The following is a 12,219-nucleotide window of genomic DNA, read 5'->3' on the forward strand; positions in this document are numbered from 1 at the left end:
TTCCTCCTGAGAATATTTTTGTTTCCCCTTCTAAGAAGGACCTTTGGTCATCATTCTTCTTGAGCTACATGTGGTCTGTGAATTGTATCTTGGGTAATCAGAGCTTTGGGGCTAATATTCACTTATCAGTGAGTGTATATCATGGTTTTTCCTTGATTGTTTTTGTTTTTTTGTAATTGGGTTACCTCATGCGGGATGGTATTTGCCCATTTCATGAAGTCATTGTTTTTTAATAGCTGAGTAGTACTCTATTTTATAAATGTACCACGATTTCTGAATCCATTCCTCTGTTGAAGGACATCTGGGTTGTTTCCAGCTTCTGGCTATTTTAAATAAGGCTGCTATGAACATAGTGGATCATACTGGAGCATCTTTTGTGTATATGCCCAGGAGTGGTATTAGCTGGGTCCTCAGGTAGTGGTATGTCCAGTTTTCTAAGGAACCTCCCTACTGATTTCCAGACTGGTTGTACCAGCTTGCAATCCCTCCCACCAACAATGGAGGTGCTCCTTTTACTCCACATCCTCACCAGCACATATTTTTTAAAGCACTTTTGACCTTTATGCATCAAAATCATGAAGTACAAAACCATGGATAATGATACAAAACACGTTCATAGCTGGCAACAACCATATTAGATATAGAACAAAAACATTATTTAAAATGTTTTTCAGTCTGCAATCCTACCAATAATGGAGGAGTGTTCCTCATAGAACACATGAAACTCAAGAAGGATGACCAAAATGTGAATGCTTCATTCCTTCTTTAAAAGGGGGAAGAAGGGGTTGGGGATTTAGCTCAGTGGTAGAGCATGAGCCTAGCAAGCGCAAGGCCCTGGGTTCGGCCCCCAGCTCAGAAAAATAGAGAAGAAAAAAAAAGGGGGGGGGACAAGAATACACTTGAGAGGAGATAGGAAGGCAAAGTTTAAAACAGAGGCTAAAGGAACGCCCATTCAGAGCCTGCCCCACATGTGTCCCATACATACACAGCCACCAAACTAGATAAGATGGATGAAGCAAAGAAGTGCAGGCTGACAGGAACAGGATGTAGATTTCTCCTGAGAGACACAGCCAGAATACAGCAAATACATAGGCGAATGCCAGCAGCAAACCACTGAACTGAGAACAAGACTCCCGTTGAAAGATTCAGAGAAAGGAGTGAAAGAGCTTGAAGAGGCTTGAGACCCCATATGAACATCAATGCCAACCAACCAGAGCTTCCAGGGATTAAGCCAGTACCCAAAGATTATACATGGACTGACCCTGGGCTCCAACTGCATAGGTAGCAATGAATAGCCTAGTAAGAGCACCAGTGGAAGGGGAAACCCTTGGTCCTTCCAAGACTCAACCTCCAGTAAATGTGATTTTTGAGAGTAGGGCAGTAATGGGGGGAGAACGAGGAGGGGAACACCCATATAGAATAGGAGTGGGAGGGGTTAGGGGGATGTTGTCCTGGAAACAGGGAAAGGAATAACATTTGAAATGTAAATAAGAAATACCCAATTTAATAAAGATGGAGGAAAAAAATAATAAAAAAGTACTGCAACACAGCAAAAATTAAATAAAATAAAATAAATGTTTTTCAGTTGGTCTTGAAAATGTACAATAGAAAAATTGGTTACATTAGTGTTAACCTTGTGTTTTTCTTACTGCTTTATTAAGTATATTGAAAATTAGGATTTTCCAAATCTTGGCCCAAAACTAAACGAATAAATGGTTTACATTACAAGTAGTTTGCTAGATATTTTGTACTGATTCTCTGGGCAGTATTCCAGAGATGCAAAATTAAAACTTTTTATCTGGGGAACTGATGATATTTTCAAAGAGGATATGCTAAGATGCGATCAGATTTGCAGGGTAGTATAAGTTTCAGTTAGAAAGTTTTCAGATAAAACATACAATTTTCTTGTTGTTGTTATCTTGTTTTATCCATTTTTCAAAAGCCTGTATCAAAGACTTGCCTATGACATCAATGTTTCTCATGGCACTATAGGTGAAGGAAGAAAACAGCAGCACATGTTTACATGAAGCAAAATTTTTCCTCATTGAATAGGCATAACATTTACCTCTGGAGGTCTGTGTAGACTTTACGTATATTTGGCTGCTAGAGTTTTAAGTTTCTTTTATATAAAAATTTGATATTCAGTTTTTTATTTGAATAATTCATCTTCTTGAATTTTCTGGAGTTCGTGCTATATTTTTCAATAGTTTTGTGAATGTAATTGGACCATCGGGGGGCAGTTATTTAATTTGCAAAATTGAATGAATTTGTAATTCACTGGACACATGATCAAAGTATACACCATGTTTGGGGAGTATTAAAGCATTTGCTCTCTGTTTTCCATTATTGTACGAGAATTTGCCATGATCAAACACTAGTGTCTGTCTCTTTATATTAACTTTCTTTGTATACTGATTAAGCACTTACACAAAGCACTCCATATTCAGCACTGAATTCCAGTAGGAAGTTATATATACTTTTCTGTGATACACTTGACTCTACAATCTTGAATAAAATTTGAGTCTCATCTTATGATCTGGAATTCTTGTGGTTAGTCAGACCTTAGGATTAGAGTTGTATCCTGATCGTCATTTCTAATGATGTAGCAGATATTTGACAGCTTACCTACTTTAAATCTGAGACTCTGAAGCTGGCTCATTCTAGCTAAACCCATATCATCCTGGGTAATTCTCATTGTGCTTCTGAAAAATCTGACAATCAGAGTGAAGGACAAAGGGAAACAGAGAAAAAAAGGTAAAATGAATATGTATGAGAGAGATCTTGAGGAAGAGTCACATAGAGAGTCAGAAATTCAAACGATGGAGACACACTGTAAATAGTAATTTTAGAGATAGATTAAACTAATATTCTAAGTAGTTATAGTCATATACATTAGATGTCAGTAATAAAGATATTGAATGTTGATATTGTAAATCTTAGAGTCTTAGAATTTTAGACTTTAAATATGTACATGCCTGTATATTTATATTGTGTATGTCTATGGAGGCTTAACTATAAAATGTTAGCTATAATAAAAATATTCTGTCTTCTTAGGATATATTACAATAATTGCAATATTCTCATTATAGTTATAGAACAATATTGGGTAAACTATAATGTGAAGTTACAAACAACACACTTTGAAAAATAAGTCTTTATTCTATATTATTTAGTTTAGTTTCTTCAATAGATTTTGATTTGAATCACTTCATTTTAAATGATATTTAAAATATACCTTGTTAATAAAAGGATTATTTCTATAATAGTAGAATGCATAGGTGCATATTTTAAAATATATATATATATTTACAATAATATGTACTCGTTTACTAGCCAGATGCAACATTTTAAACTCTAAAATGTAAAAATTTGAATACTTTTCCATAAATGTACTTAGGTTACCTTAATGTATTAGATAAGACTCTTTAGAGTAATTGATTTATTAGAGTGACTTTCAAGTTGTAGTCCAGCTAAAACAACAGTGATTCTCTTTGTGTGGAAAGTCCTGGGATCCAGTAATTATTCTGTCCATAAGCCTAGATGTCTCAGATCGTCTTCAGAATATCAGATTTCAGAAAAAGTAGAATTTAACAGCAGTAAAGGAATGAGCTTCTCAAGAAGAACAAAAATAAGTCAATTAGGCAAAGAGTGAACACATTCTTTTTCCATGTCCCTTATATAGGGCACCACTAAAAGGTATGGTGTATTTAAAGTGTGTTCTACTACTTCAAATTGTTGAAATAAGAAAACTTCCTCACAGGAGAACCCAACATTTAAGCTGTAGTCCATTCCAGAGGTAGGCAAGTAGATAAAAAACTCAAGTGACAGCACCTGCTGGCTGGGGAGAATGTGGAGCAAGGGGAATACTCCTCCATTGATGATTGGAGTACAAACTTGTACAACCATTTTGGAAACTAATTTGGCATTTTCTAAGCAATCTTGGAATAGTTCTACCTTAATACAGAGCTCTGCCACTCCTGAACATATAACCAAAATGTCCCTGACTATAGCCCAGAAATTCTTGCTCAACTATGTTCATAGCAGCCTTATTTGTAAAAGCCAGAAACTGGAAACAACCAAGAATGAATAAAGCAAATGTGGTACATTTCCACAATGGAACACTATTCAGCTATTAAAAACACTGACATCATAAATTTTGCAGGCAACTTTATGTAACATTAGAATATCATTCTCAGTGAGGTGACCCAGAGCCAGAAAATCACATAAGGTTTACCTGAACTTATAAGTGGACATTAGCCATAAAATGCAAGGTAATCGTGCAACAATCCACAGACCAAAAGAAACTGGGCAATAATGAGGTCCCAGGGGAGGATGCCGAACCTTACTCAGAAGGAGAAACTAAATAATCATGGAAGGTGGATAGAGAGAATGAACTAGGTAGGAGAGAAGGTTAGGAGGGAAACAGGAATGGTGATCAGGAATGGGGAGAGGATATGCAAGAGAGCTGAGTGTAAGAATGAAAATCAATGCTTGACTTCTCTGGGAAAGGGGAGGACAGGAGTCTATGGTGGAGAGCCTAGCTGATATTCCTACCAGAGTGGGTGATACAGAGGGTGAAGTGGATACCCCTTGTAACCAATTCGAGAGGAGGGGGGAGGACATCAATCCACCAACAAAACTTTCAACCAAAATCTGTCTTTTTTAAAAGATGTACAGAGAAATAAAAATGGAATTCTATCAACAAACCACTGAAGTGAGAAAGGAGTCCCCATTGGAGAAGTTAGTGAAAGGATTGAAGGACCTGAAGGGGCTTGCAACCGAATAAGAACAACACAAACCAAACAGAGCTCCCAGAGACTAAATGACTAAATGACACATGGGCAGACCATGGCTCCAGCTGCATATGTAGCAGAGGTTGCCCTCATTGGGCACCAATGGGAGAAGAAGCCCTTGGTCCTGCCAAGGCTGAACCCCCCAGGTTAGGAGAGTGTCAGGGCAGGCAAGTGGGAAGGAAGTAGTTGGGGAGGAGGAACACCCTCATAGAAGAAGGGTGAGGGGTAAAGGAAAAGGGGGCTTATGGACAGGAAAAAGGAAAAGAGAATAACATTTAAAATGTAAATTTAAAAAATCCAAGAAAAAAGAAAGAAAAAAAAAGATGGAAAGGCTGAGGGAACAGCCAACTAATGACTGCCCCAGTTTGAAACCCATCCCATGTGAGAGAGCCAACTCTGGACACTATTAAAGATGTTCTGCTATGCTTGCACACATGGACCTAGTATAACTGTCTTCTGTGAGGTTTCATCAAGCACCAGATGGAAGCAGGTGCAGAGACCCACAGTCAAACACTAGGCAGAGCCTGGGGAGTCTTGTGAAGAGTGGGTTACAAATTGAGTTAGCTGGAGGCGTCAAGCACATCACAAGAAAAGCTACAGAATCAACTAATTTGGAGCCTCAAAGAGACTGCAGGGGCTGGACCTAGGTCCTCTATAGACAACGTGTGCTGTCTTAGTCTCTACTTCTTGCCAGTGGATTTTCCTCCCCTATGTGGGCCTCCTGGAACTAAATATCCCAGAGTGAGCTGGTACCAGAGTAAGATCTCCTGTCTCTGAGGAGAAGGAAAGGGAACAATGGGCACGAGACTCTGTAAGGGTAGAACTGGGAGAAGAGGAGGGGAGGGCATTGTGATCAGGATGTAAATAAAATAAATTTTGAAAACAAAAGAAAACGAAGAATGGCAATCAAAAACCCCTCTGTAAACTTCACACACACACACACACACACACACACATACACACACACACACACACACCCCACTCCTTACATCTTGCTTATTTTTTAAGTAAAAACAGAGCAATTTATAATTATTCATAACATAATTATCCCATTTACAACTAAAAACACCTTATATGCGTGATAACAGGTGGAAATGTTCTTGGAGAATTTTCTTTTAGATCCTCAAAACTTAAATATGGTAATCACTGATATTACCTCATGTTATTAATATTATGATACAAGATCAATCAAGGAAATAAGATACACATATCTGGAAGAATACATCTTTCAACCAAGTGTGCCAGAAATATGTTTCAATCCTCTTTTTACAACTGGTCAAACTGTCTTACTTGTTTATAACTGTCTTCCTCTGCTACTCAATCTGTATTTGTTTATTGTTTACCCCTAACTCATCAAGTACCTCAAAAGATTGTTATTTTCCTGGAGATGCTCCATATCTTTATTCTTAAGAGCTATGTGTCTGTAAAGTATGTGTGTGTGTGTGTGTGTTTAATATTTCATTTTTCTACAAACATTAACCAGTTCTCTTAACTTCCTGCCTCCAACCCACCACTTAAAAAGTGTCTCTCAACCATTCCTCCTTCATTTTCCCAACAATTTGCTTTTACTGTTCCTTCTGCCAGGTTTCCCAAAACTAGCAGCTCAAAACTACAACAACTGCTCTAGCTTAGCTTCTCAGTTTAGCTTCTCCTGAGCCAAATGTCTTCTCACTGCGAGGTCATTCACTTTCTATTGTCTCATAGACAGTATTCTTTTTTTTTTCTTTTTTTTTCTTTTCTTTTCTTTTTTTTTCCGGAGCTGGGGACCGGACGCAGGGCCTTGTGCTTGCTAGGCAAGCGCTCTACCACTGAGCTAAATCCCCAATCACATAGACAGTATTCTTAATCTTTTCTTTTCTCCAGCCCTATTCAATTAGCTTTCTTCCTCTACCAACTGTCTTCTCTAGCCCTACTCTTGGAGTCTGTTCTTCTGCCATCTGAATGCTACCTCTCTCAGCTTCCATTGGCTTTTTTTTTTTTTTTGATCAAGGAAACAGTTTTATTTTTCCCCAAGGCTGAATTTATACCATAACATGGGAGGGAGGGGGGAAATAAGAAACATTTATGCAGGCTAAGGACACAATATTCGTGTGGTCAGGGAGTAGGCTGATGTTGACAGGTTGTCAGAAAAGTCACAGGTTTGTCATATCTATTAGTCAGCAGGATGTTGGTCTTTCAGAAAGGTTACAGGTCATCACATTGGGTATCTTGATTTATATTATTATTATTATTCATTTTGACCACAAGATTTGTATTAGTCTTCTGCAGCTGGCTGGGGATTTTCCGTGAACCCAGTCATACTTAATTCTAACCATAATAATAACATCAACAATGGAGGGCTTCAAGGGCATCGCTCCCAACACTCCTATAGAGTCATTTGCATATATCAGTCCAGAAAATGCTGCTATCCAGTACATGGCTGTACAAAATAAAATTTCCTTAATATACAAGTCAGCATTTCAGTAATTTTGTTATCTATTTTATTTCCCAGTCAACATTAGTAAAGATTTTTATATTATCAATTGTTTATATTCAACTTATTAAAAACATTTTTAAATTTTATTTTTGAAAGCATAATACAATTGCAAGTTTTCTCCCATCCCTTCATCCAAACACTCTCATATATGCTTCTCTGCTGTCCTTCAAACTCATGACCTCTTTAAGAGTTTGTTTTTCTTTGTATCATGAAAAATTGTTCTTTATTCCAACATTGAAAACTGTTGTATTTTTAATATCAGGTAAACTTCCTCTGATTCAGTCATTACACTATATAAAGGCTTCATGTGTTTTGTGTAAGTTAATCAGAACAAGTTTGTATAATCATTTTATCTGCATTTTTCCAGAAAAGAAAACTGAAGCATAATGAAATTAAATAATACTGTCAAAGTTGTACAGCAAACACAGCCAAGGCCCAGCCAAAGCACTTGGGTTTCAGAGCACCTTGTGCTTTTATGCATCTTCTACATTTCTCACACAGATGGTTTTGGGTCTTCTCAGTAGCCAAGTATGCATGGATATATTGAGTGGAGTCTTTGGAAGAAGAAAAAAGGAGCTGGAGGTACTTTCCAAGCTAGGAATGATAGAGAAGTTATGCACACCAGAGGCAAAGGGTGTATTTGCCGAGAGAGATAAACACCAAGCTTCTCCTTTCAGTCCTACACTAAGTCTAAGCCTCACCCTCTTCCATTGCAGGACAAGTGACAAATTGAGCTGAGTTGAGTTTAGGATTCTTCTTTTTTTTTTTTTTTTTTTTTATTAACTTGAGCATTTCTTATATACATTTCAAGTGTTATTCCCTTTCACGGTTTCCGGGCAAACATCCCCTCCTCCCTCCACTCCTTATGGGTGTTCCCCTCCCAACCCTCCCCCCATTGCCGCCCTCCCCCCCACCAGTCTAGTTCACTGGGGGTTTAGTCTTAGCAGGACCCAGGGCTTCCCCTTCCACTGGTGCTCTTACTAGGATATTCATTGCTACCTATGGGGTCAGAGTCCAGGGTCAGTCCATGTATAGTATTTAGGTAGTGGCTTAGTCCCTGGAAGCTCTGGTTGCTTGACATTGTTGTACTTTTGGGGTCTCGAGCCCCTTCAAGCTCTTCCAGTTCTTTCTCTGATTCCTTCAACGGGGGACCTATTCTCAGTTCAGTGGTTTGCTGCTGGCATTCGCCTCTGTATTTGCTGTATTCTGGCTGTGTCTCTCAGGAGCGATCTACATCCGGCTCCTGTCGGTCTGCACTTCTTTGCTTCATCCATCTTGTCTAAGTGGGTGGCTGTATATGTATGGGCCACATGTGGGGCAGGCTCCGAATGGGTGTTCCTTCAGTCTCTGTTTTAATCTTTGCCTCTCCCTTCCCTGCCAAGGGTATTCTTTTTCCTCATTTAAAGAAGGAGTGAAGCATTCACATTTTGATCATCTGTCTTGAGTTTCGTTTGTTCTAGGGATCTAGGGTAATTCACGCATTTGGGCTAAAAGCCACTTATCAATGAGTGCATACCATGTATGTCTTTCTGTGATTGGGTTAGCTCTGTCAGGATGATATTTTCCAGTTCCAACCATTTGCCTACGAATTTCATAAACTCGTTGTTTTTGATAGCTGAGTAATATTCCATTGTGTAGATGTACCACATTTTCTGTATCCATTCCTCTGTTGATGGGCATCTGGGTTCTTTCCATTTTCTGGCTATTATAAATAAGGCTGCGATGAACATAGTGGAGCACGTGTCTCTTTTATATGTTGAGGCATCTTTTGGGTATATGCCCAAGAGAGGTATAGCTGGATCCCCAGGCAGTTCAATGTCCAATTTTCTGAGGAACCTCCAGACTGATTTCCAGAATGGTTTTACCAGTCTGCAATCCCACCAACAATGGAGGAGTGTTCCTCTTTCTCCACATCCTCGCCAGCATCTGCTGTCACCTGAGTTTTTGATCTTAGCCATTCTCACTGGTGTGAGGTGAAATCTCAGGGTTGTTTTGATTTGCATTTCCCTTATGACTAAAGATGTTGAACATTTCTTTAGGTGTTTCTCAGCCATTTGGCATTCCTCAGCTGTGAATTCTTTGTTTAGCTCTGAACCCCATTTTTTAATAGGGTTATTTGTCTCCCTGCGGTCTAACTTCTTGAGTTCTTTGTATATTTTGGATATAAGGCCTCTATCTGTTGTAGGATTGGTAAAGATCTTTTCCCAATCTGTTGGTGGCCGTTTTGTCCTAACCACAGTGTCCTTTGCCTTACAGAAGCTTTGCAGCTTTATGAGATCCCATTTGTTAATTCTTGATCTTAGAGCATAAGCCATTGGTGTTTTCTTCAGGAAATTTTCTCCAGTGCCCATGTGATCGAGGTTCTTGGCCACTTCTTCTTCTATTAGTTTGAGTGTTTCTGGTTTGATGTGGAGGTCATTGATCCACTTGGACCTAAGATTTGTACAGGGTGATAAGCATGTATCGATCTGCATTCTTCTACATGTTGACCTCCAGTTGAAACATCACCATTTGCTGAAAATGCTGTCTTTTTTCCATTTGATGGTTTTGGCTCCTTTGTCAAAAATCAAGTGCCCATAGGTGTGTGGGTTCATTTCTGGGTCTTCAATTCTGTTCCATTGGTCTATCTGTCTATCTCTGTACCACGCAGTTTTTATCACTATTGCTCTGTAATACTGCTTGAGTTCAGGGATAGTGATTCCCCCTGAAGTCCTTTTATTGCTGAGGATAGTTTTAGCTATCCTGGGTTTTTTGTTATTCCAGATGAATTTGCAAATTGTTCTGTCTAGCTCTTTGAAGAATTGGATTGGTATTTTAATGGGGATTGCATTGAATCTGTAGATCGCTTTTGGTAAAATGGCCATTTTTACTATATTAATCCTGCCAATCCATGAGCATGGGAGATCTTTCCATCTTCTGAGGTCTTCTTCAATTTCTTTCTTCAGAGTCTTGAAGTTCTTATTGTACAAATTTTTACTTACTTGGTTAAAGTCACATGGATCTACTTTATATTATTTGGGTCTCTTATGAAGGGTGTCGTTTTCCTAATTTCTTTCACAGTTTGTTTCTCTTTTGGGTAGAGGAAGGCTACTGATTTATTTGAGTTAATTTTATACCCAGCCACTTTGCTGAAGTTGTTTATCAGCTTTAGTAATTCTCTGGTAGAACTTTTGGGATCACTTAAATATACTATCATACCATCTGCAAATAGTGATATTTTGACTTCTTCTTTTCTGATCTGTATCCCCTTGACCTCCTTTTGTTGTCTGATTGCTCTGGCTAGAACTTCAAGAACTGTATTGAATAAGTAGGGAGAGAGTGGGCAGCCTTATCTAGTCCCTGATTTTAGTGGGATTGCTTCAATTTCTCTCCATTTAGTTTAATGTTAGCAACTGGTTCGCTGTATATGGCTTTTACTATGTTTAGGTATGGGCCTTGAATTCCTATTCTTTCCAGGACTTTTATCATGAAGGGGTGTTGAATTTTCAAATGCTTTCTCAGCATCTAATGAAATGATCATGTGGTTTTGTTCGTTCAGTTTATTTATGTAATGGGTCACCTTGATGGTTTTCCGTATATTAAACCATCCCTGCATGCCTGGGATGAAGCCTACTTGATCATGGTGGATGATTGTGTTGATGTACTCTTGGATTCGGTTTGCCAGAATTTTATTGAGTATTTTTGCTTCGATATTCCTAAGGGAAATTGGTCTGAAGTTCTCTTTCTTTGCTGGTTCTTTCTGTGGTTTAGGTATAAGAGTAATTGTGGCTTCATAGAAGGAATTTGGTAGTGATCCATCTGTTTCAATTTTGTGGAATAGTTTGGATAATATTGGTATGAGGTCTGCCATGAAGGTCTGATAGAATTCTGCACTAAACCCGTCTGGACCTGGGCTCTTTTTGGTTGGGAGAACTTTAATGACTGCTTCTATTTCCTTAGGAGTTATGGGGTTGTTTAACTGGATTATCTGTTCCTGATTTATTTTGTTACCTGGTATCTGTCTAGGAAATTGTTGATTTCCTGCAGATTTTCAAGTTTTGTTGAATATAGTCTTTTATATTAAGATCTGATGATTTTTTGAATTTCCTCTAAATCTGTAGTTATGTCTCCCTTTTCATTTCTGATTTTGTTAATTTGGACACACTCTCCGTGTCCTCTCATTAGTCTGGCTAAAGGTTTATCTATCTTGTTGATTTTCTCAAAGAACCAACTTTTGGTTCTGTTGATTCTTTCTATGGTCCTTTTTGTTTCTACTTGGTTGATTTCAGCTCTGAGTTTGATTATTTCCTGCCTTCTTCTCCTCCTGGGTGTATGTGCTTCTTTTTGTTCTAGAGCTTTTAGGTGTGCTGTCAAGCTGCTGACATATGCTCTTTCCTGTTTCTTTCTGCAGGCACTCAGAGCTATGAGTTTTCCTCTTAGCACAGCTTTCATTGTGTCCCATAAGTTTGGATATGTTGTACCTTCATTTTCATTAAATTCTAAAAAGTCTTTAATTTCTTTCTTTATTTCTTCCTTGACCAGGTTACCATTGAGTAGAGCATTGTTCAGTTTCCACGTATATGTGGGCATTCTTCCCTTATTATTATTGAAGACCAGTTTTAGGCCGTGGTGGTCTGATAGCACTCATGGGATTATTTCTATCTTTCTGTACCCGATGAGGCCCGTTTTTTGACAAATTATATGGTCAATTTTGGAGGAAGTACCATGAGGTGCTGAGAAGAAAGTATATCCTTTTGCTTTAGGATAGAATATTCTATAAATATCTGTTAAGTCCATTTGGCTCATGACTTCTCTTAGTCTGTCTACGTTTTTGTTTAATTTCTGTTTCCATGTTCTGTCCATTGATGAGAGTGGGGTGTTGAAATCTCCTACTATTATTGTGTGAGATGCAATGTGTGTCTTGAGCCTTAGTAAGGTTTCTTTTACGTATCTAGGTGCCCTTGTATTTGG

The sequence above is a fragment of the Rattus norvegicus genome, chromosome 2 (genome assembly GCF_036323735.1).
Source record: "Rattus norvegicus strain BN/NHsdMcwi chromosome 2, GRCr8, whole genome shotgun sequence".
NCBI classification, from domain to species: Eukaryota; Metazoa; Chordata; class Mammalia; order Rodentia; family Muridae; genus Rattus; species Rattus norvegicus.